Here is a 26866-nt window from a genome sequence, read left to right on the forward strand (position 1 = left end):
AATTCTTAAATCATGGAAGAAATACTGAAAATGGTCTTTGATTTCTTGATTTTTTTTTAGATAGAATTTACATTTATTCACTGAAGTTTTTAAAATCCAGTGCATCAAATATTGCATTAAATGAATAAAAGATGTTGAACACATTCTTCTCATGCTGAATTCTTCTCATTGGAATTCTTACTCAACTCACAATAATAGGTCAAAAATTAACATCGTGGTTCAAAAAAAGGGATGAGGAAAGAAAAAAAGAGTCACATTTACAGGAAAATTAGGAGAAATTTAGAAGAAATGTATTTTGGCACCTAATTATATTTCTGAGCTGAGGTTTGCTTTAAAAAATGATGCCCAGTTTATTCCCTGATTCACTAAATGTTCTCTGAACAAATTAACATGCAATCAGAACTATGGTGGGCTGAGTATGAAGTAGGGTGTCTGACAAATATTTCACATGATACCATTTTGGCATCTGAGAGTTTTTGCTTTGTTTTGTTTTGTTTTTATCATAGAGGACATAGACTATTCAGTAAATCTAAGGACGTGTAATTTTATTTAATGGTTGGACTTCCCTGGTGGCTCAGCTGGTGGGGAATCTGCCTACAATGCGGGAGACCTGGGTTGGATCACTGGGTTGGGAAGATCCCCTGGAGGAGGGCATGGTGACCCACTCCAGAATTCTTGCCTGGAGAATCCCCATGGACAGAGGAGCCTGGCAAACTGCAATCCATGGGGTCACAGAGAGTCAGACACGACTGAAGCAACTAAGTACAGCATAGTCCAGTTCATTGCAGTTCAGTCACTCAGTGTGTACAACTCTTTGCAACACCATGGGCTGTAGCACACCAGGCTTCCCTTCAACCACCAACTCCTGGAGCTTGCTCAAACTCATGTCCATTGAGTCAGTAATGCATTTCATCCAACCATTTCATCCTCTGTCATCCCTTTATCCTCCTGCCTTCAATCTTTCCCAGCATCAAGGTCTTTTCCAATGAGGCAGTTCGTATCATGTGGCCAAAGTATGGGAGTTTCAGCTTTAGCATCAGTCCTTCCAATGAATATTCAGGACTGATTTCCTTTAGGATTTACTGGTTGGATCTCCTTGCAGTCCAAGGGAATCTCAAGAGTCTTCTCCAACACCACAGTTCAAAAGCATCAATTCTTCAGCACTGACCTTTCTTTATAGTCCGACTCTTATATCCGTACATGACTACAGGAAAAATCCATAGCTTTCACTAGACAGACCTTTGTCGGCAAAGGAATGTCTCTGCTTTCTAATACGCTATCTAGGTTGGTCATAGCTTTTCTTCCAAGGAATAAGCGTCTTTTAATTTCATGGCTGCAATCACCATCTGCAGTGATTTTGGAGCCCAAGAAAATAGTCTGCCACTGTTTCCATTGTTTCCCCATCTATTTGCCATGAAGTGATGGGACCAGATGCCATAACCTTTCTTGTTTGAATATTGAGTTTTAAGCCAGCTTTTTCACTTTCCTCTTTCATTTTCATTAAAAGGCTCTTCGGTTCCTCTTTGCTTTCTGCCATAAGGGTGCTATCATCTACGTATCTGATGTTATTGATGTTTCTCCCAGCAATCTTGATTCCAGTTTGTGGTTCATCCAGCCTAGCATTTCGCATATGTACTCTGCATGTAAGTTAAATAAACAGGGTGACAATTCACAGCCCTGATGTACTCCTTTCCCGATTTGAAACCAGTCCATTGTTCCATGTCCGGTTCTGTTGTTTCTTGACCTGCATTTCTCAAGAGGCAGGTCAGCTGGTCTGGTATTCCCATCTCTTGAAGAATTTTCCACATTTGTTGTGATCCACACAGTCAAAAGCTTTGGTGTAGTCAATAAAGCAAAAGCAGATGTCTCTCTGGAATGCTCTTGCTTTTTTGATGATCCAATGGATGTTGACAACTTCATCTCTGGTTGCCTTTTCTAAATCCAGCTTGAACATCTGTAAGTTCTTGGTTCACATACTGTTGAAGCCTGGCTTGAAGAATTTTGAACATTACTTTGCTAGAGTTTGAGATGAGTGCAACTGTGTGGTAGTTTGAGCATTCTTTGGCATTGCCTTCCTTTGGGATTGGAATGAAAATGGACATTTTCCAGTCCTGTGGCCACTGCTGAGTATTCCAAATTTGCTGGCATAATGAGTGCAACACTTTCACAGCATCATCTTTCAGGATTTGAAATAGCTCAACTGGAATTCCATCATCTCCACTAGCTTTGTTCATAGTGATGCTTCCTAAGGCCCACTTGACTTCGCATTTCAGGATGTCTGGCTATAGGTGAGTAATCACACCATCATGGTTATCTGGGTCATGAAGATCTTTTTTGTATAGTTCTTCTGTATATTGTTGCCATCTCTTCTTAATATCTTCTGCTTCTGTTAGGTCCATATCGTTTTTGTCCTTTATTGTGGTCATCTTTGCATGAAATATCCTTAGTATTTCTTAGTATATAAGAGACATTATATATAGTATTAAGTGAAAGTGAAGTAAAGTCGCTTAGTCGTGTCCAACTCTTTGAGACCCCATGGACTGTAGCCCACCAGGCTCCTGCATCCATGGGATTCTCCAGGCAAGAATACTGGAGTGGGTTGCCATTTCCTTCTCCAGGGAATCTTCCCAACCCAGGGATCAAACCCAGGTCTCTCGCATTGCAGGCAGACTCTTTAACCTCTGAGCCACGTCTTATCTATATAGTATTAAGAGATACTCTTAAATATCCCTTAGTATCTCTAATTTTCTTGAAGAGATCTCTAGTATTTCCCATTCTATTCTTTTCCTCTATTTCTTTGCATTGATCACTGATGAAGTCTTTCTTGTCTCTTTTTGCTGTTCTTTGGAACTCTGCATTTGAATGGGTATATCTTTCCTTTCCTCCTTTGCCTTTCCCTTCTCTTCTTTTCTCAGCTATTTGTAAGTCTTCCTCAGACAACCATTTTGCCTTTTTGCATTTCTTTTTCTTGGGGATAGTCTTGATCCCTCTCTACTGTACAATGTCACGAACTTCCATCCATAGTTCTTCAGGCACTCTATCTATCATATTTAATCCCTTGAATCTATTTGTCACTTCCACTGTATGATTGTAAGGGATTTGATTTAGGTCATACCTGAATGATCTACTGGTTTCCCCTATTTTCTTCAATTTAAGTCTGAATTTGGCAATAAGGAGTTCATGATCTGAGCCACAGTCAGCTCCCTGTCTTACTTTTGCTGACTGAATAGAGCTTCTCCATCTTTGGCTGTAAAGAATATAATAAATCTGATTTCGGTATTGACCATCTGGTGATGTCCATGTGTAGAGTTTTGTCTTGTGTTGTTGGAAGAAGGTGTTTGCTATGACCAGTGCATTCTCTTGGCAAAATGCTGTTAGCCTTTGCCCTGTTTCATTTTGTACTCCAAGGCCAAATTTGCCTGTTACTCCAGCTGTGTCTTGACTTCCTACTTTTGCATTCCAGTCCCCTATAATGAAAAGGACATCCTTTTGGGGTGCTAGTTCTAGAAGATCTTATAGATCTTCACAGAACCGTTCAACTTCAGCTTCTTCAGCATTATTGGTTGGGGCATAGACTTGGATTACCATAATATTGAACAGTTTGCCTTGGAAACAAACAGAGATCATTCTGTCGTTTTTGAGATTGCATCCAAGTACTGCATTTCAGACTTTTTTATTGACTGTGATGGCTACTCCATTTCTTCTAAGGGATTCCTGCCCACAGTAGTAGATATAATGGTCATCTGAGTTAAATTCTCCCATTCCAGTCCAGTTTAGTTCACTGATTCCTAAATTGTCAATGTTCACTCTTACCATCTCCTGCTTGACCACTTCCAATTTTCCTTGATTCATGGACCTAACATTCCAGGTTCCCATACAATATTGTTCTTTACAGCATTAGACTTTACTTCTACCACCAGTCACATCCACAACTGGGTGTTGTTTTCCCTTTGGCTCTGTCTCTTCATTCTATCTGGAACCATTTTTCCACTCTTCTCCAGTAGCATATTGGGCACCTACCGACCTGGGGAGTTCATCTTTCAGTGTCCTATCTTTTTGCCTTTTCATACTGTTCATGGGGTTCTCAAGGCAAATATACTGAAGTGGTTTGCCATTCCCTTCTCCAGTGAGCCACATTTTGTCAGAACTCTCCACTATGACCCGTCCATTTTGGGTGGCCCTAAAGGGCATGGCTCATAGTTTCATTGAGTTAGACAAGGCTATGGTCCATGCGATCAGTTTGATTAGTTTTCTGTGATTGTGGTTTTCATTTTGTCTGAACCTATGATGGATAAGGACAAGAGGCTTATGGAAGTTTCCTGATGGGAGAGACTGACTGTAGGGGAAACTGGGTCTTGTTCTGATGAGTGGGGCCATGCTCAGTAACTCTTTAATCCAATTTTCTGTTAATGGGCAGGGCTGTGTTCCCTCCCTGTTGTTTGACCTGAGACCAAACTATGGTAGGGGTAATGAAGATTATGAAAATGAAAAGGTAATGAAATGCTGTAATTACTCATTAAAAAAAAAAAGTAGATTAAGCTGGGCTAGGGGCAATAGTCCTTGAAATGAGAACTTAATGACTGAAAATATTAATATAGGGGATACACATTTTGGAGCAACTGGAGAAAGCAAATATTAAATGGAAGCCTACAGCCCAGAAGATGTCAATGTTGAAGCAAAGTTTAAAAACTTTCCATGCAGGGGCATTAATCCTAGGGTTGAGACTCATTCAGGGGGCATTAAAGAAACTAATCTCTGCCAGATGGTGCTTTGGAGCCCCAAGGGATGAAACAGTGAATGGATTTCAATGTCACAACCATGTTATGTGGCCCTTAGTTTCTAAGTTTAGTAAGTGTATTCAATGACACAAGAAAGCAATAATTAATAGCAGAAACAAAATTCTTCAGAACTTTTCTAAGAACCAAAATAAAATCTAAATAAAGGTTTAGATAAATAAAATAAATCAAGCTAAGTAAGCCTGAATATGGCCCATTTTAGGGTTCTCTTATGTAAAACATGTAGCCATTTCCCAATCACTTGTAAGATGCTTCAGAATTTCAAGTAAATCTGACTACACAAACAAGAGACAAGACTGTATTTCTGTTTGGTGATTCCAAGCTTGATATATAATTACTGCTCAGCATTCAACTGTTAAAGTCACCTAAATATATTTGTGCCATTTTAAAATTTATCCATCATTTTTAAAGTAGCAGACTCAAAAGTGTTCGCCAAAGCACACAAGACCTTATTTATATAATTTTACATTGTTCCACTTGACAAAGGGAGAAATTGGTTATTGACCACATTATCCATAATTCTTAAGGAACAGTCATACTTTCTCAGTGGTTCTCATCCATGAATTTCCTACACTAGTAATACTCTAGGCTGGAGATATGGCTCAGTCAGACCTCAGAATATTGTCTGTGCCTAGAATCACTGTCAAGGGCTTACTTAAACTTAAGTTATAAGACTTAATGTGAATGATTTCTGTGTTTGCAGAGAAAAAAGGACTAAACGTTGTCATTTTCCTCTTGGCCTCAAGCTTAAGGTTGGTTGCCAAGGGAAACTGGCCCTACTCAGTTTCCCTTGGAACTATATGTAAACAGCTTGAAACCATGGGAAATCAACTAATCTTAGCTGGTAAGATCAAGGGTTATATCCTTGCACTGGGAATGCTAGCCCACCCTGCTTATGATGAAACACAGAGGGAAAGATCCAATATTATTATATGAATGTCTGCTTCTTCTTTGTAGGTGGGAAAAATCAGGGGAGCAGAAACAAAACAAAAAATGTTTAAGTAAAGCAAGGGACTTCCAGGTGGTCCAGTGGTTAAGAATCCACCTTGCAATGCAGGGAACATGGGTTGGATCCCTGATAAGGGAAATAAAAAGCACACGCAATGAAAGCAGCTAAGCCTTAGTGCCACAATCACTGAGCCCGAGCGCCACAACTGGAGAATCTGTTCACTGCAATGAAAGATTCACACGATGCAACAAAGATTCCACGTGCTGCAACTAAGACCCAAAGCAGCCAAATTAATAGGTAAATATTTTTCTAAAGCAAATAAAGAGTAAATAAGTAGAAACAAAGTTAGATATGAAAGGAAGGAAGCTGGTCAGAAGGAGAGTAAATACGAGATGAAAACTTCATACGAATAGAAATAAAAAGAATGATGGAGATCCAGACAATGATGCTTCACTCAGTGTTAACACTACTTTTTTCTCCTACTTAAAACACCCATGACAGACTTCCCCAGTGTCCAGTGATTGAGAATCTGCCTTCCAATGCAGGAGACATGGGTTCAACCCCTAGTCCAGGAAGATGCCACAGCACAACTAAGCCTATGTGCCACAACTACTGAACCCATGCTCCAGAGCCCATGCTCCACAAGAGAAACCACCGCAATGAGAGCCCATATACTGCAATTAGGGAAAGCTCATGTGCAACAGCAAAGACCCAGAGGAGCCAAATAAATAAATAATAATTTTTAAAAAACCTTGGCACCTTTACAAAAGTTGCCATCTCTTCCCAAAAAGTGGAGTGCAATTTATCGTAAAGGCATCTTACTGGTTAATATATCTTTACAATAAACTCTCTGCAAAGTGTAAACAAGCAAAGAAATAAATTGAAGTGGCTTTTAGTGGTGGCTGGGGTTACCAGATTGACAGCTTTGGAAATGGATGGCTTCTTTTTCTCCCAAGAATAGATGCAGCCTGATAAACAGAAATGTAAGAGTGCCCCAACTGCTTCACCAATATGCCTTCTCCCTGACAAAGTAATGGCTGCAAGAAAGAAAGAACAAGTCACCTTTTCCAGCCAGTTCTCTGCTGACACTGCTCAAGAATTGCCATTTAGCACCAAGGTGATAGAAACATTTTCCTTACTACCAGCAAAACAGAGGCACAACTCACTTATTTCATTTGGAACTGTGAACAGTCAAATCAGATAGTAATAACTTTTGACTACCCTCAACTCCACTGGATTCAAGGTGCTGAACTTAAAGTGAAAACTAACTTGAGTTTCCCATTACAATTTCCCCCAGCCATCCAGTTCTCCACAGTCCCTAGCACTAAATCAGGCAATGCAGGCTAGTGTAGCTATTTTATCTGGTTCTCCCAAAGATATTTGAAATGAGTACGCTACCATCCATGAAATCAAATGAATTTCAGGGACATTTCTATTTATGCAGTGTGAGGGGGATCTTTCAAAAGAGAAAGGGAAAGCATTTGAAAAGGACATGGAAGGTTTCCAGGAGAACAAGTAATGTGCATTTTCCTTCCTGAAAGAAAAACAGCAAATACATATGAAAAATGGAGGGGCATAAGTTAAAGTGGAGTCTTAACATCATTTATTTATGTACTGAACCACTAAAGTCATCTTCCTCACATAACCTTAAAATGAGCAGAGACCAATATAACAAGACTATCAGATTACATAGTCAGTAGATGTTAGAAAACATATGCTTTGTTTATCCTATACTTTGCTAAACAATCATGCACAGCTTTCTTTTGTTCCAAGAGTCACTCAAGCATATAATAAGAGTTCCAGCAAGTTGAAACCTCTTATATCTGGTTATTTTCAGGGAATTGTAAACCTGCTGCCACCAAGTCAGTAGTTGTCAGCAAGGATATTAAAAAATGTCATCATTCCAGCTCTCATTAGCAAAAAGCTTCTCCCTTCAGTCCCTTCCATTAACCTTCACTAACAGTTTGCACTTACTTTTAAAACAATTTTTAAACATCACTGATGCTTTCAAGTTAAAAACTACTCACAATGCAATCGCAGTTCTCACTTATTTCTCCTTCAGTTTTCATAGTTTCTCACCCTGACTTTCCCCTTTTGCTGCTGCTGCTGCTGCTAAGTCACTTCAGTCGTGTCTGACTCTGTGCGACCCCATAGATGGCAGCCCATCAGGCTCCCCTGTCCCTGGGATTCTCCAAGCAAGAATACTGGACTGGGTTGCCATTTCCTTCTCCAATGCATGAAAGTGAAAAGTGAAAGTCAAGTCGCTCAGTCATGTCCGACTCTTCGCCACCCCATGGACTGCAGCCTACCAGGCTCCTCCATCCATGGGATTTTCCAGGCAAGAGTACTGGAGTGGGGTGCCATTGCCTTCTCCGTCCCCTTTTGCACCTGAGAGCAAATCTCCAGTCATCAGCCTGTTGGATTCTCAACAGGTTTTCCCATACATTTCAAACATTGTCTTGTCTTTGCTCATCTATTAACTCATTCACTTTCTTTCTTTCACTTGACTGACATTTACATAGCATCTCCTCAAGTATTTTCTTGTCCTGTGTACATGTTGAATCAAATCCAAGAGAAAATATTATGCAGTTGAAAGGCACTAGAACAGAAGCCCTGGATTCTAGCCTCAGCTCTGTCATCTGAGAAGTATGTGACCTTGAGGAAGTCACTTCCCTTATATATATTAAAACCATTGTTAATAGGGTTGAACTATGCTACATCTAAGATCCTTTCCAGTTTTGAAATTCTACAATTTCATTGTCACTGCAGGGATCCAGTGCAAACAGACAGGTGCATACCACAATGTTTAATAATTCTGAGATACCAATTTCAGGATATTTACATTTTCAGTGGTTGAATACAGAGATACTCCTAAAGGGAAGTAAGGAAATTCTAACTTTGGTTCTTTGGGCACATTATTGGGCCAACAGAGGAGTACTTAAGAAGAAAGGTATCAAATTCTATGTAAGACCACCACTAGTTTTGACCACCAGTCTACTTGCTGTCTCCAATGTACTCCCTTTACCCACTCCAAGCAGCCTTTCACTCCCACAGACTGCTCTCATCAAGCTCAGCAAATGACTTTCACAGAGTTAGAGCTCAGTAAACTGTTACTCCTCGTCTTACTTGGCCAATCATTAGCACTGATTTATTTTATCACACTGCTTAACACTTTCTCCACAGGGCATCCACAAACTCACTCATTTCTCCACTTACATCACTGGTCAGCCTCTCTCAGTGTTTTTTTTTTCCTTCACCAGATCCCCTAATGTTGAGCCTCTCAAACATTGAGTTATTGGTCCTCTTTTCTTGGTGCACTCACTTCTCTGGTCATCTTATACAATATCATAGCTTTAAATTCCATCTATATGCAAAAAAAAAGAACAAATTTGTATCTTCAGCCAAGACTTGTTTCCTGAACAAGTTTTCAAAACTTGTATCTCCAGATGATCAATAGACCTCTAAAAAAAAAAATCTCTAATGTTCTTATCCAAACCTAATCCAATCATTTCAGCTTTTAGAAGCTACATCTGTTAAAAAAAAAAAAAAATGTCTTTGGGGCACTCTTGGCCTCTTTATTTCTCTCACACTCTACTTCTAATCCTCTAGGACAGGGGTCTCCAACCTTGGGATTTAATGCCTGATGATCTGAGGTGGAGGTGATGTAATATTAACAGAAATAAAGTGCACAACAAATGCAGTGTGTTTGAATCATCCCCAAACCATCACTTCCTCCCCAGTTTGTGGAAAAAGTGCCTTCCACAAAACCAGTCTCTGGTGCCAAAAAGGTTGGGGACTGCTACTCTAGGATATTAGCCCTAGAATTAAAACATGTCCGAATTGAACTACTTCTTATCTCTATGGCCATCTCTGACCTGCAACTGCAGTCACTTTCTAACAGTTCTCCCTGCTTCTAGCCTTGCCACTGAAAATCTGTTCTCAATAAGGAAGTCAGAGTGGCCTTTTAGAACACTAACTCAAGCTCTTCTTTAGATCATTAAAGTTTTCACAATGGCCTACAGGCCTAACATGGTCTGGCTCCCCATCACTCCTCTGAATTCATCTTCTACAACCTTCTCCCTTGCTCACTCCACTCCAGTCACACAAGCCTTCTTACCTCAAGCATGACAGGTATAGGCTTGGTGCTGGTTCTTCTTCTGCCTGCAGGTATCTGCATGGTCAGTTCCCTCACCTCCTTTAAGTCTTTGCTCAGTTCTCATCTGTTCAATAAATCCTCCCTTGACCATACTACTTGATCAAACATTCCTGATCCCCCTTACCTGGAACTATCTTTCTTTTTCCACAGCAGTTATCACCTTCCAATGTTCTATATAATTTACCTAATATATTTGTGCTTATTTTCTGTCTTGCCATGCTAGAATGCAGACCACAGAAAAGTAGGAATCTTGTTCTTTTTGTTCATTGAGGTATTTCAAGTACTTATTAAATGCATGGTAAATCAATAGATCACTGGACAACGAATAGGTAGGACTGTTCCTATGGCAATCAGGTTATAACCAACATCTTGGGGAGTTACACATGAAATAATAAGCCTAATACAGTCTCATTCTAATTATTCAATCAATGCTCAATCCTGCTGCCTCTTCTTTATCATTTGATGCCACTCATGGATAGAGGGTCTCTGGAGCTCACGTCTTCCTGTTGTGGAAGCCCTTGACTGTAACCAATCAGAATCGTCAGAATAAATTACAATCTTGGGCTGAAGAGACATGAAGATTTCTGTACCCATGCTTAGTGACTTAAGATAAAGGCTATAAAATAACTACCTCACTTTCTGCTGTAACAGCTATTTAAGCTTAACGATGTGGCAGACATTGTTCTAAGACATCATAGGCACACATTCATTCCTTCTTTGCAACAATCCCTACCTCCCGACCTCACACCTCTCTCCCAATTATTGGATGTGATCCATCTAGACAACATTCAGAAAGCAAATGGGTCAGAAGAGAAGATATAAGTCTGAAGAAGGAGATCATGGCCTTTAACATTTCTAAAGAAAATTATTATCTCTGTCGAGCACAGTTAACCATATCTCCATGAAGCCAGGCTGACAAAATGTTTATGTTGACACATTAAAGGTCAAATATTCAAGGGCAATTAGATTTCTTCAAGATCATCACAGAGATGACCTAGTAAGAAGTGGATATAGAATTTTTGCTGTCCAGTCATAAGTCAGCATTGACTTGCCAAGTACATTTAAACGCATTTCTAAGTACTTCTCAAAGTTGAATAACTTCAGTTAACTCAGATATTTTCATCAAAATTCATTCATTTGAATGTCTATTGATTTGTAGTTAGAGTGCTAAACACAAAGAAGCATAATCCACAGTCCTTTAGTTAGAGAATTTAGTCTAATATAAAAAGAAAAACCAATTCACTAAAAAAGTTTTCTAACTTTTGTAACTTAATCATCAGAACGCTAGTGTCTGTAAAAAGAGGACTAGATAAATAAGACATTTAGGATTATTACATGGAATGCTACAATTTAAATGAATAAACTAGATTTAAATGTGTTAATGTGACAATTTTTTTAAAATATTGAGTTAAAAACACAGATTTTCAAAAGACATATGCATTCATTGGGCTTCTCAGGTGGCTCAGTGGTAGAAGAATCTGCCTGCCAGCACAGAAGCACAGGAGATGTGGATTTGATCTCTGGGTTAAGAATATCCCCAGAGGAGAAAATGGCAACCCACTTCAGTATTCTTGCCTGGAATCCCATGGACGGAGGAGACCTGCAGGCTCCAGTTCATGGGGTCGCAAAGAGTCGGACACGACCAAACACACACTAATGCAGTAATTACACTATGTTCTCTTACCAAAATATTACAAAACGGCATTATATATTCACAAATATAAGAATGTGTAACAAAAAATTAAAAATCTAGACTTAGAGATTAGGTACCCAATTCAGATTAGTGGTTACCTCCCTCTCGGAGGAGGTGAGTAGGATTGGAAAATGTATAATGTAAACATCAATTTGATTGGTCAGGTGTTATTTCTTTATTTACAGAAGAGTATTTGAAGCCAGTATTTTTAAATGGTAAATTTTGCTAATTTGAGGTAGTAGAATACCCGGTATTTTTCCTGTGCTTTGTTTCCCAGTATCTTCCAAATTTATAAATGAGAGACAGAGAAGAGAGAGAGAAGCATCACACTGAAATGTGATTCACAATAGATGGGAGATAACAGAAACCATGAGGATCGCATGAGAGATACGAGCAGGTGCCAAGTGAGCAGCATGGTAGGAAGGGCCAGGAGGTTGTACTTTGGAGAGACCAATGGATGGGAATGTTCCTGGAGGTCTTCCTAAAAATACTAGACCGGAGTCGGGCCTAAAGAATGAGCTTTCAAATAAAAAGTCACACAGACTGAGATGAGCAAGAAGGGTATTCATTCCAAAAAAGAAACAGCTGAAGGAAAGACAAAGATGCAAGGAAAGAACATGGAGCTTTCAGACAAAGGAAAGAATATGGAGCATTCAGCAGAGACACAGCCTCAGGGGACACTCTTGAGTCTGAATTTTAACTCTGTCTTTACTAACTTAGTGATCTTGGGAAAGTCATTTAATCTCTCTGCAATTCTTTCTTCAAATTGAACATGGTATAGTATCTTCCAGATTAAATTATTATATAGGCTAGAAAAGATGCCCCACATGTAGTAAGATAATAATTGCTCACAAATGAAGATTATAATTAATAATTATTTCCTGGGACTAAGACTCAGGTCTCCTGACTTCCTGAGGTAGTGACCTTTTCATATACTTAACTGTTGATTTTGTAACATAGCTTGATCCTAATTTCATATTCCAACAATTTACAATAATAAAGCAAGAGAACTAAATGGAGTCCTGGGCAACTCACTAATTCTGAATTCACAGATTCACCACTTGTATCTTGTACAACAGCTCCACACTATACTCTGTGCTGTTGGTTCTTCTGTAAGGCCTGATATTTCTGATTATTGCTATTCCTTGAAATAATCAAATCAAAGCTAGAATTTCTGGAAAACTGGCTTCTCAGTTGTTGAATCTGTGGCTGGCTAAATCCTGGAATACCAAAGTTGTCTTAGCCAGGAAATTAAAACAGAAGGGTTTTAATGAGTTGAAGTATTCATAACTGGCCTTCAATGTTTACAAAAAACCTAAGTGCACATGACTTGGGTCACATTGCTGTTATTTATAAAGCATTTACAAACCTCCTCAACAGCCTCTAACATATTTTCCATTTTATGCAGGTTGTAATGAAAGGAAGTTTAAACAGCATTAAAAAAAAAAATTCACGAGAGTTACACAGTGCTGTGTTATGTGAATGGTATACTCCCTCTGAAAGACCCTAGGACTCTTTCATTATATCCAGTATCAGTAAAGGGAAGCTACATCCACACGATTCCCAAGTATGATACTTCTCTCCAAAGCAGACTGATGGTCCCTTGCCACTCTACTGAGCCAGCCGCAACATGATCTAAGCCCAAATTTGGGCATTGGAATTGTCTTTCTCAGTGAGGTTTTAGCAACTATTATCACGATCCCAGGAAATTGTTCATTCTTGGAGATAAACTGCCATAGGAAACTATGTTTTCTCTTTCAGTGAACCTCCAAATTTCGTTTCTCTGCATGGAGGAGAAGAAGCATATGTTGCTTCTCAACAGCACTCACTTCAAATAACTGAGAATCGCAGGGTTATTGAGGCCATAGGATCAGTGGATACACACCATCCAAAAATCTTTTGTGTGACAGGCTCAGCTAAAAATGCCACAAACTTGCATTATACCATGCTGTTTTTGTCCATCATCAACCCACTGCCACTGCCACCAACACATCAAAACAGTATCAGATATGGAATCTAGAAAAATGGTACTGACGGACCTATTTGCAGGACAGGAACAGAGATACAAACATAGAAAACAGACTTGTGGACACAGCAGAGGAAGGAGGGAGGACAAACTGAGAAAGTAGCATTGGCGCATACACACTACCATGTGCGAAAGAGGTAACTAGTTGGTAGCTGCTGTGTAGCACAGGGAGCTCACCTTGCTCAGCTTGCTGTTGCCTGATGACCTAGAGGGGTAGGGGAGAGGATACATGAATACAAATAGTCAATTCATGCAGTTGTACAATAGAAACTAACAAAACATTGTAAAGTAATTATACTCCAAATAAAAAAATCAATTAAAAAGAAAACAGTAACAAGACTCTCAAATATTCTCAGCAATCTCCCACCTGAGAGGGAGATACCTTTTATTTTGCTTCCCAAACAACAAAGAGACTGGTCTAAGACTTTACCAGGTTTAAGTAATGATACTTATTAAAGGCACTAACTTTATCAGATTGTTTTTGGTTTGCAGTAGTTTTGTCACGGAGAGTATTTGAAATGAACTGAGATGACATCTTAACCCTTGAGGAAAAACCTGCACAACCACTGGTTCTAGTGGTAGACATTTAGGTCTATTCTCGAGACAAGACAGCCAGACAGGGGATAGGCCAAGAATCATCATCCTTTTAACCCAGTGTCCTTCTAAAATGAAGGGTAGCAGAACATGCCACCCCAAAATATATCTCTGTGGCATGAGAGCCATTTTGAGCAGAAAGCAATTTAGAAGAAACAGAAGAGCTCTCTGCCTGCCCCTGTTTGCCTAAAACCTGATGTAAATTTGCTAGTGTCTCCTCTCCCCTCTCTACCAGGAAGAACAGACTTTACCAAAGACACCTTTAGAACCCTTGTCAGCCCAGAAAAAGCATCAGAGGAATCCACATAACAAACAACTAACTAGCTTTATCTGCTATTAATTCCCCTACAATTTGCCACCCTAGAAGCTCAAAGCCCTTCTAACCATATGTTATCACTTCTCTAAAAATGTCTTGTTCTTTTACCAAGATGCTGTATAAGCCCACGTACTTGCCACGCTTTTGAGTTACTCATCACTGTTCTATGTGAATGCATGATATACATGCTAATAAGGCCTTCCCTGGTGACTCAATGGTAAAGAATTTATGTGCCAATGCAGGAGACGTGGGTTCAATCCCTGGGTCAGGAAGATCCCCTGGAGAAGGAAATGGCAACCCACTCCAGTATGCTTGCCTAGGAAATCCCATGGACAGAGGAGCCTGGCAAGCTACAGTCCATGGGGTCACAAAAGAGTCTGACATGACTAAGCAACTAAACAATAACATACTAATGAACCTGCACATTTTTCTCCTACTAATCTGTCTTTTGCCAGTCTAATTTACAGGGCCCCAGCCAATGAAGCTAAGACAGGTAGAAAGAAAAAGAGGTATTTTTCTTTCCTACAAAACACACTAGAGAACAAGGGGTGTAAATTGCTTTTCTCTATCTGCTCTAATCAGAGACATTACTCATCTTTGAGATTGTTGGTCTAGTGTCTTTTATGGCTACAAACCTCCCAACAAGTATTGATAAGGTATAAATGAAGAAGGGACAAATGAAGATAGGAAAAGACATGTTTTTCTTTTCATTTTCTAATTTCGAAACAAATCCTAAAATTAAAGGAATCTTTTCTCTTTCCTTAAAAGGAGAAGAGACCAATAGTCACAGTACATCTACTGATGCATTAAAGGTAGCATTTTGGAGTTCATTCCCAAAGACAAGCTAGCCAACAGCAGAGAAATCTATGGGACTTCGATTAGCCATCACAGTTTTTCATTTTATTTTTTGATTAACTTTTTTCATGCATAGCTGAGAAACACTAAACAGAATGAAAGGCAAATTTTGTAATTAGACTAGATTGCCCAAGGCAAGAGAAAAAGACAGACAAATCCTGTAATTCAGCTCCTAAGTAACATCCTCCACATGACAGAGTTTCTTCATACATTTTTAAATCAGGTGTTAAAGTTTTGCATGTATGCATTAAAGAATGTTTCTGTTGGGAAAATATATTATTTTGCATCAAGTCTTTCATTTTCTTTCAAATACACTTTTCCCCTGTATTTTAAAACAGGTAGTATATGGAAATATTTGGAGGCAGAAATAAAAGGAAAAATATCATGAGGGAGAAATAGATGACAAAACTTACATGTACACATAAAGCTTTTTCATTAGTACATACATTAAAGTATGAACCAAACCATAGCCTCTGGAATAACAAAAGCTAATTGTTGTATGCTTACTATACGGGAAACAATTCAACTCATGTAGAAAAACATCTGATTTAAAACAAAATACACTTTAATTTGCAAAGCTTTTCATGTTATCTTTATGGTCAAAATGGAAAAATGTGGACTACATAATAGAATAGTTGAACAAATGTACCCAAGAAACATTGATGAGTGGATTGATGTCATTCTGGAGCAAGGTTTCTCACAGATGACACAGCTTTCCATCTTTGACTACCAGTATTTCTCATCAATAAATTATATGAAAGAATATGCTTAGCATATTAGTAACAAGTACACAAACTGAAAGGAATAGCTAAAATGATAAATAACCATATTAAGAATCCAGAAGGACTCAACAGGCTAGAAGTATAAGCCAATATTAACCAGATATAATTTCATAATAATAGGCTATAGTTCTAATTCAGGATCAAGAACTCAGGTACAAAATTAGAAAATGATGGGAAACCAGGAGCTAGGATCCCTATTTTAAAAAATCGCAAACACAATTAGAGCACATCTGTGATTTTCATTATTTTAAATATCATATCTCTCTCTGTTTTCTGATCTAAAATCTGGACAAAACAATGTCTACCTCTCAGCCTTCTTGAGCATTTTAAATGAAATAACAAATGAGACAGAGTCTTACAGCAGTCTACGTGGACCAAGGGCTTGTAAGCCCACATACAATGTCAGCATCAGAGCAAGCAGTGTGATGTGTTTGCTGAAGCTGAAATGTGTTCTCAGTCACATCCAACTCTTTGGGATCCCATGGACTGTAGGTTGCCAGGCTACTCTGTGCATGGAATTCTCCAGGGAAGAATACTGGAGTGGGTTGCCATTGCCTCCTGCAGGGGAACTTCCCAACCCAGTCAAACCCACATCACTTGACTTGGCAGCTGGATTCTTTACCACTGCACCATCTGGGAATGAGGTTTAGGGGCCTCATTTTCAGAGGAATGGAGGAAAATCAGAAAGCATTTATTGAATATCCACTTATGTGTCTGCTCCAGGAATACTTAGGCAATGCCATGGTCTCAGCCCTCAAGAAGGTCTAAATCTAGAAACATACAATAGGATAGTTTATCCAGAAGAAGGTGACGTGTATTGACAGTTCTGTAAGCAAAGTCAATGAGAAATAGTTCTTTGAATCACCCTTACATCATCCACAGCATCTAACCCAATGTTTGCTCACGTAGCTATTCAGTAAACATTTTTTTGAATGAATGAATGATGTAAGTTTTGCCTGAAAAAGAGATTTAGGGAGAAAAGAAAATTCCTTTTAATATTTTTGAATTCTAAATTAACAGGGGTGGACACATACTTGTAGCTCCAGAACTGAGGCAAAAGGGTGAGGGGACAAGGAGACGAATTTGAGTTTTCTACAGAAAAACGTTCTAAGTAGAGCCACTGAAACAAAAAATACTAGAAAGAACTTGCGAGTGACCGCTCACTGAGACCATTCAATAAGAGGCTATATAGGATGATCATACCACTGTAGAAGGAATTCTTACCCTGGGATATTGGAAGCTGAACTATATGAGACAAAAAAAATCTTTTCAGAGATGCTGATCTGAGGCCCAGGTGGTACAGTGGTAAGGAATCTGCCTGCCAATGCAGAAGACATGAGTTCGATCCCTGGGTAGAGAAGATTCCTTGGAAGAGGAAATGGGAACCCAATTCATTATGCTTGCCTGGAAAATCCCTTGGACTGAGGAGCCTGGTGGGTTGAAGTCCCAGGTCAGAAAGAGTCAGACATGATTGAGTACCACCACCACCATGACCAGTCCTGATACTCAGTGCTGGTATTATAAAGCCTATCACACCAAGTGCTGGGAAATTAAACTGGACAACAGTGTTTGGTTTAAACTATCAAAAAAAAAAAAAAAAAGAGGAAGATGATAGTTTACAAATTAGCTCATGTTATAACAAGGGTGCCACTAAATGCACAGCATCTACCTCTGGTATGTAGAGCTGTACAGCTTTGCCTTCATGCCATTTGACGGAAACTTTTCCTAAGTCCTTGGCTCCATCATGGAAGACTGAATTGGAGCAACTATTCCACAGCCAATCAAGCATATAAAAGGAATTCTTGCCACTCAGCTCATAGGAGAGTTGTCCTTGCTTCATGTGGAATGAGAATATGTAACAATTCCCAGATTCGGGTGCAGGTCCACTAAGACCACAACTTCCCCCATACCTTGAATAAAAGAAGCAACTCTTGTTAACTCTAGACCAGAATAAAAAGCGTATCCATGTCCTCTTTGTGGGCTGCCCTCCAAGCCCCAGTATGTGGACCCTTCATTCTGAATCAATCTAAAGAAAATTACTAGTAACAGCATTGCTAGTACTCAGTCACAGCAAATACCAGAAACACGTAATGATAAACATTGTTCTATAACAATAAAGATATCTATTGCTATAAGACTAATTAAGATTATTCTATTTTTTTCTGTATCTTCAAACTCTAAAGCTTGGCCTCTTTTGTGTACCTCTATTCAAAGATCACATGGTGTCTTCTGGTGAGACATCTGCCTCCATAACTAGGACAAACTCTCTGAGACCTTAAAGAAAGATCTGAATAGTAGATCTGAATAACCTTTCAGGGAATGTGTGTGCTTGTCCTTCTCTAAAAGTTATATTTCTTTGCTTTAAAGAAAATCCATTTAGGATATTAAAAAAAGGAAGAAGCTTGATCTTTTTTTTACTAGGCCAGTTAATTGAGATCTGGGTTTGTGAATTTATCTGACAATCTGCAGAAGCCTTTGTCCAGTACCCTGCCCTTTTATGTTTGTTATTATATCAAGGAACACTGATTATATCATAAAACAAATATATTTATTTATGGTTCCTAATGGCTGTATCCACTGTTGCTTCGCCTGGGCCAATTAACTAGAATCAAAGTAAAAAGCACAATCTCAAGTTTTCTATCAATTGCATTTAGAGGTAAAACCAAAGGCTTAAGACAAAAGAGAAGTAAAACTGTGAAAAGTCTATTTCCAAAATTAACAAATAGAGATAGCCTGAAAACCACATACCCCAGGGCCTCATTTCATCTTTAAGAAAAACCAAGATCTAACTTTTCACTTGAAAGTTTCCAACCCAGGCCACTTCTGCAGCACAACATTTCAATTCTATTATTTAAGGCACGGTTTGAAATATTCCCCAATTCAGTTTAACACCATCCAGAGCACATTTCCAGTGTGTAAGTGCACTGCCAAACAGCCAGCAAACACAGGTAAAGAGACACCAGGCGGACAGAAGAGGTTACATTTGTTTGGCAACTTCCTCCAGGCTGTTAGAGTCGAGCCTTTAAGAAGATAAAACAAAAAGTGCTTCTCAACGTTTGCAGTAAACTAAGCAAAACAGCAAAGAGCACAGCCCAGGGCCTAGAGCAAACGACAACGCAGGAGCAGTGATGTTCTCCTGGCCCCACGGCTGTAACTTGAAGCTGTGGCAGCTTCTGAGTGAACACCACAACCCAGCCCAGCAAGCCACAAACAAGGACTTCATCCACCTCTCCATCCAGCACTCAATTGTTTCAGTGAACACAGTGAGAGATAAATGAGGTTGTATTTCAGCTGTCAACGGCCTCACCACCTTACCTCTACAGAGGACTCTCAGCTCGTTGGCTCCACCCTCCTGCTCCCTTCATTATCACAAGTTGTTACATCGGCTTCAGGCTCAAAAATGCTTAGGCTGTAATCCACAATCCATCTTTTCATTTAACTTCTAAACATTAAGATAAATAGAAACCTCATCAGTAAACATTGTGACAGTTATCTTTTTAACTGTCATTTCTATAAACTTACACGCATCCTTTTCTAAATCATGCTCAGATGTATCAGTTGTTCAAATATAAACATGTTTAGCAGAATTCTGTCATTTCCTCACATGTATATTCATTTGTGAATGACTCACTTCATACATCTTCATAAACCTGAGAAACAACCATTTGACTTGTTCACAGATTCAGGCAGTGATGTAGGCAGAGTCCAAGGTTGGCAAGGTCTACAGGGTCAGCTGTGGGGAGACAGTAGCCAGAAGTCATGGCTCTGGGATTGTTCTAATCTGTCTTCGGGTACGAGAAATGTTACAGAGGTTCACCCAAAATGAAATTCTTTCTCTTGGCTTGTGTTGTACCACCTTATCCTCCAACTCTTGATTAAACATTATCTTTCCCATCTGCTCTAGGGAATGTCCACCACCTTGTGGACCTCCAGGCTGATTGGTTTTTATGGGCAACCTGATCACAGTTTTACACACATACTTAGGATTATCTCAAGGACAGAGAAGACAAACAATCTATTAACTATAATAAGCAACCACACATCTCATGGTAGCCCCAGCATATATTTGATTTCAAAAGAAAAGGCTGAATTAAAATACGTCTGTCCAAAAATGTCTCACCTCCAACACATAGAAATAGCATTTTCTGTTCTTCATGCTCTGGTGAGCAGTATTACTAGAAATCACATCTCGGCCCCACTCAATCAGACTTCCCAGCCCTTAAATCTTATTTTAAGATCTGACACTAGAGCAAGAAAAAGATCCTCTTGAAAGATCACTCTGTGATGATCTGTGGGCAAAGCATGCAGAGTGTACACACACACACACACACACACAGTTTTTTTTTTTTCTTTTAGGAAATGCATCACTATTGCTTTATGTAGACAACTCATTTCTTCAGTTACCTTGCAATTATACTCATCCCATTGCTTAAATTTATAAAACATCAATCTTGAAAATTTAGTCAAATACACAGAGTTCTCTGAGAAAGTCAATTTATGTAGCTAACCAGTGCTAATTACAGACATTAGAAAATCACTGTTATTATTTATGTCAATATTTAATTCAATGCAGAGTAATTTATCAGGACCTCATTTGCCCACTTCCTCATTTAAGTTGAACATTATTATAAAAGTCTTTGCTCACTTGATTTTCAGAAGAATTCCTTATAAATGCCCATCTTTCTTTTCACCCCTGTTTTATTGATGAGCTCAGTCTGTTGTTTTTTTTTGGCTGACCTTTCAAACAAAGGTACTTGCTTTTTCTGTTACTCTGAAGTTTTATGATCCTGTAATAATGACAATTATGATGGCATCTGATCACACTGTATATATTAATGACCAGTCATATCTAGCCACATGTCTTCACAGCTTACTGAGCACATCAGTGAGACCTGTCAGGCTGCCTTCTTGCAACTTGTATCTCAAGGTAATTAAAAACTAGCTTTTTTAGCAGTTTGAACTTTGTTTTGCAGTGAATTGGAAATATCGCATGCTGTGGAAAGAGAATGTACCAGTCATCTGCTCAGCTTTGTGCAACAAAAGGTGTGATAAACAGGTACAGGAGTTAATCATGTACCCATAGTGAGGGCTTGCAAGCTCTCGCATATGTTTCTTTATTCATTACTTTGCTTAAGCAGAGAATGAGAAAGTGAAGAGCTGAGTGTCATCTTCAAATTGCAATTTAGGCCCTGACTTAACAGGTCCAAGTCAAGGTCAAGCCAAGGGGAAGAAGAAGACAAGCATGCTTAAACGGGCACAGCTGCCCACAAGAATTCACAAGACGGTTGTGGTGGCCTCTGAGGACAGAAGAGGAGGGGTGACGGTGACAGGGAGAATTACTCTTCACTGCGTTCTCTTTTGTTCCATTTGAACATTTTACCTGGTGCTCATATTACTTCCCTGGTGGCTCAGACAGTAAAAGCGTCTGCCTACAGTACGGGAGACCCGGGTTCGATCCCTGGGTAGGAAAGATCCCCTGGAGAAGGAAATGGAAACCCACTCCAGTACTCTTGCCTGGAAAATCCCATGGCCAGAGGAGCCTGGTGGGCTACAGTCTCTGGGGTCACAAAGAGTCAGACATGACCGAGCAAATTCACTTTCATTTTTTCACTTTTCATATTTCATTAAAGAGTATTTAGCAAATGACTATGTAATATTTGCCCCCCTTAGCACTGCGACAACCCACACTGATCCCTAAAATCCACACTAGTGAAATGACACAGTAGCTAGGGTCGCCCTCCAGGGGCCCAGCCCCTCACTCCTTTTCCTCCTGATTCCTCTTCCTGTCCCCACCCACCATGTCCTTAGATTTTTACCCCATCAAAGATAGTTTCCAAGACACCATCTGATTTATTGAATACAAATGAATGATAACAGTTTTGCTTTCCTACATGTACATAAGAGAACCAAGTTAGACAGAAATGAACTGTTCGAATCTTTATTTCGAGAACACTGGAAACAAATTGCCCTAGATTCAACTGTTGGGGAAGATGTCTGTGTGTGTTCTGGTTTGGAATGAAGAGGGATATCGCCACATGGAAGGGAAGAGGGGCTGAGATCATAAGTAGAAGGATTAGCAACTGTATGGGCTGCTGTGCTGGAGAACAGCCTCCAGCCAGGCTGACCGACCACAACTTTGGGCAGAATGCTAAGAAAACAGGATCCTTGCACTCAGCCTTTCTGGAATCTAAAAGAGCCCTCGGACATTGATACTCATAAAACACCACTGTTGGGTGTCTTCAAAGTGGTGCAGCATTTCCATCTACCAAGACCCTGGATGGTGAAAATATGTTCTATTGGCTTCTTTGAACACTCTCCATGAGATGGCCCTAACCTTCCTTAGCTGCCTGACTTTGCTACTTTCTGCCTTTTCAATGCCCCACTTTGATACTGCCTCAAATCCAAGCAAAGGCAAACCTATAACAAGCTATGACAAATATAGACAGCATATTAAAAAGCAGAGACATCACTTTGCCCACAAAGGTCCATCTAGTGAAAGCCATGGTTTATTCCAGTAGTCATGTATGGATGTGAGAGTTGGACAATAAAGAAAGCAGAGCACTGAAGAACTGAGACTTTCAGACTGTGGTACTGGAGAAGATACTTGAGAGCCCTTTGGACAGCAAGGAGATCAAACCAGTCAATCCCAAAGGAAATCAACCCTGAATATTCATTGGAAAGACTGATGCTGAAGCTAAAGCTCCAATACTTTGTCCACCTGATGTGAAGAGCCACATGGAAAAGACCCTGATGCTGGGAAAAGAGGGCAAGAGGAGAAGGGGGCAGCAGAGGATGAAATGGTTAGATACCATCACTAACTCAATGGACATAAATTTGAGCAAACTTTGGGAAATAGTAAAGGACAGGGAAGCCTGTGTGCTATAATTCATGGGGTTTCAGAGATGGACATAACTTAGCGACTGAAAAAAACAAATCCAAAGTTTCTCCTTCTATTCACTTAAGCAGGTTAGAACATAGTAAGACAAAAGATCGCCTACTTGAGAATTAAACATCTCACCTTTAAGTAGTTACTAAGGCCAAACTCAATAATCTTCTATTTGCTGTTTTCTGCAGTATAATTACGTGGCAGAGAAATTTCTGGTTAAAGGCTTGTGCAATGATTCTGTGGCTGCCTGCATGCCCATGTCTTTCTGTAGAGAAGCTGACTTGGGAATACCAGCTCCTGGAACTGAATAATCCATGTAAGATCTACTAAAAGACATCTGCTTTTTTGTCAGTATGAGAAATTATTATATTAACATAAAACATCACTGACTTTTTTCCCCAAGATGGAAACATTTTTATGGCTTTTTCTGATTTTTAAAGTAAATTAATACCTATTTTATAAGATCTTTACCCTAGAGAACAGTACAAAATTGTAAATGAAAGACCTTATCATAATCTTCCTTGACTGGGATATCCACTGTTAGCAGTTTGGTGTTTATCTTTAGAGATCTCTGTTTAGAAACACAGACACTAATGAAAGCAATTTGTACATGCTATGTCAGAAGTCTGTTGTAAGTAACAAAATCAAATTAATGCTAGCTTGAGCATAAAAAGTATCACAGGTTAAAAAACTCCAGCTAGTTTCAGGCAGAGCTTGATCCAGGGACTCAAATATTATCACCAGGACTTGGTTTCTAACCAGCCCTCACCCTTGCTATTCTCCATGTTAGTATTAACTCTCGAACTCCAGATGCTGTCTACCAGTAGCTCCAGGTTCACCTGACCTCAAGGTAAATTCTAGCAACAAAAGGCAGATCATTTCCTCCTGCTTTTTCTTACACAAGTCCTATGTTTTGTATGGGTCAGCATGATTCAAATGTTCATCTCTAAACCACTTATTATGACCAAGAAGATGAAATATTCTGATTGAGCAAGCTTGAGTCTCACATGTACCTCTGAAACCACCAATGAAATCGATTGCTTTCTAAACACATGAACTATGTGTGTATGAGAGGGAAGAGGGTTCCAGAAAATGAGGGACTGTTGACAAAGGAGCCAATGAATGCTGATAAACAAAAGTAACAGATGCCCCCAATACATTTGCTTCTTTCTCCATTGGAATCAGGGCCTAATTTGTGAGGCTCAGTTCAAAGTGAAAATATCAGACTCCTTCTTCAAAAAGTAGTTTTTAAAAAAATAATGGTATTATATTAAAATATAAAATTGTTTTTGCTCTTCTGCAGTCTCTCCTTCAACCTGTCATGGTATTTGGGTTTTGCTCTATAAGGTTGTTCTAAGAAAAATTAAAAGCTCACGTTACTACCATGAATATTATCACTCATAGATATATTTTCTCTATATCAGTTTTAAATACAAATATAAAGCTTTTAGCTCATATATGCGGAGAAGCCAATGGCACCCCACTCCAGTACTCTTGCCTGGAAAATCCCATGGACAGAGGAGCCTGGTGGGCTGCAGTCCATGGCGTCACTAAGAGTTGGACACGACTGAGCAACTTCACTTTCACTTTTCACTTTCATGCATTGGAGAAGGAAATGGCAACCCACTCCAGTGTTCTTGCCTGGAGAATCCCAGGGACGGGGGAGCCTGGTGGGCTGCCGTCTATGGGGTCGCACAGAGTCGGACACAACTGAAGCAACTTAGCAGCAGCAGCAGCAGCAGCTCATATATGAATCAACAAAATTACACAGTTTGTATTTTGTAGCTCACATCTGACTCTGTATTTCATTCTTATCAGAACAATGAAAATGAACTCAACCATTTTAATTTCCCCTCTTGAATGTGCACCCTGTACAACATTATCTACCTGCAGCTTACCAAGGAGCTAGGAAAGGCTGAAAGGACAAGTCAGTATGTGTTGCTCTTCCCCTTTACTTCTATATCATCATTTGTAGCATAAGTGGCTGGCAAGCACACAGAAGTAACAGAAGTATGAAAGGATATGACAAGATGTTGGTCATTCATGTTTCTTGGAATGCCGTTGCCTGCTCTCTGCATTCAGAGCAAGTTCTGGTTTGAATGGAAAACATGGCCTTTGAAGGGCTGTCAGGGACCCTCTTGCCCAGCTATAGTTGGAACTTCCTTCCCTTGTATTTACTGAGTCTCACTTACTCCCACATATGTTGGGCTCACTGGAATTCAGTGTTCAGGACATCAAGAATGCTATGTGCAGATGGGGCAGCAAAGAATGCAGACACATATTTCACTCACAAAAAAGCAAGTACAAAACAAGTTCTTAAAAATTCCAAGAAAGCAACAGCCGAGTATTAAACTGTGTTCAGGGCCCTTCGGAGTGCAGGCTTTTACAACGGCACAGGTCACAGGCCCGTGAAGTTAGCCTTGGGTCTCAACAAACAGTGACAGAAAGTTCTGCAAAAAGAGTGAGAAGTGCCTAAGGGAACCCACTGCTCAGAAAGAGAGATTCCACAGAGTAACAGTTATTAGGGGGGGAAAAAAGGAAACATTTCAAACATCTACCCTGCAATCTATCAATATGACTCTTTAATCAAATCTATTACATATGCACAATTCATTTATTTTTAACGGTTTTGTAGTATTCCACTGTATGATTGCACTATATCTTAACAGTTCTAGATTAACATTTAGCTTCTTTCTAATTTTTCAGGAGAACTTTTAGGAATATTCTTGAAAACACAGATAAATTTCTAGGAGTGGAATTTCTGAGTCAAACAAGATATGTTTTAAATTTTTTATAAACATCTTCAGGCTGCCTGTCAAAATGATATACCAGTTTATACCAGTAAAGCAATGTCGGAGAAAGCCTATTTCCTCATACCCAACACTGAATATTATCATTCTTAAAAAAAATCTTTGGCAATCTGACTGGATATCTGGAAACTGATACCATTATACATTTCTTAAATCATGACTGAAGATGAACATCATTTTATGCTTATTATTAAATTTTACTTTAACATTTCTGAGCATTCAAACTCTGTTTGAAACCATTGTCTCATTCTCCATTAAGAGTGAATTGAAGCAATATGCTATTATTTCCTACCAAAATAGGAAGTAGTAGTTGCAGCAGCCAATCATTTTGCTTCCTACATACCAATCATGTTATATACATCATCTCTTTAAGTCCTCACAATCTTACTGAGTCTTAAAGATCAGGCCTGTTATTATCCCCATTTTACAGAGGAGAAAACAGGCTTGGAAAGTTTAAGTGACAGTTAAGTGGCAAAATAGGTACTCTGTTGGAGCACGTCTATCAGAAACCAAAGTCCGTGCTCTGAAAACCATGCTACACCACTATATGTTCCTAAACTCAATTTGATGTTCCTAACTTTCATATTAATATGGCAAACGGTCCTGCATCTAATTGAATTAGAGCATAAGATAATCCCTAACCACAGAATGGCATTGTCTAATACCTAGCAAACTCTGAGGTTGTTAACCAAAAGGAAGAATGTTACCTAAACTTTATCTGTCTGGCCAGGAGCTGAAAGGCATCTAGGAAAACCGAGTGTGCATCACTCATCTTGAAGCCTCGTAAAAGAAGGGAAATTGTATTTGCAAGTCCAATGTCTGAACGTTGGAGGAAGCCTCACAGGAACACTGCAGTGAGGAGTTAAAATGAGGGTCTGGAGAGAGGATGTGGATAATATAGTGCGTGGGGCTCTCCACTGCAGGGTATGTACATACTTTATACACTAATTCAATTACATTTTTAGATTATGCAGAGAGACTGATTTAAGCAACAGCCTGCACT

At 39.3% G+C, this 26866-nt stretch overlaps 1 long non-coding RNA gene across 8 annotated transcripts in view; it reads right to left on the reverse strand.

The window, feature by feature from the left end:
- The window catches only part of LOC147375741 (uncharacterized), a 629781-nt gene that overhangs the window by 570772 nt on the left and 32143 nt on the right, over positions 1-26866 (reverse strand). For 7 of the 8 annotated variants that reach the window (XR_015160409.1, XR_015160408.1, XR_015160411.1 and 4 more), the window contains 2 exons: positions 19483-19609; positions 13798-13825 (listed from right to left, as the gene is read on the reverse strand). This is a non-coding gene — a long non-coding RNA (uncharacterized LOC147375741). The remainder of the gene's footprint in view (positions 1-13797; positions 13826-19482; positions 19610-26866) is intronic. The other variant, XR_015160415.1, reaches the window with a different exon arrangement.

The sequence above is a fragment of the Bos grunniens genome, chromosome 3 (genome assembly GCF_055505025.1).
Source record: "Bos grunniens cultivar Pamir isolate PY7600 chromosome 3, Bosgru_T2T1.0, whole genome shotgun sequence".
NCBI lineage: Eukaryota > Metazoa > Chordata > Mammalia > Artiodactyla > Bovidae > Bos > Bos grunniens.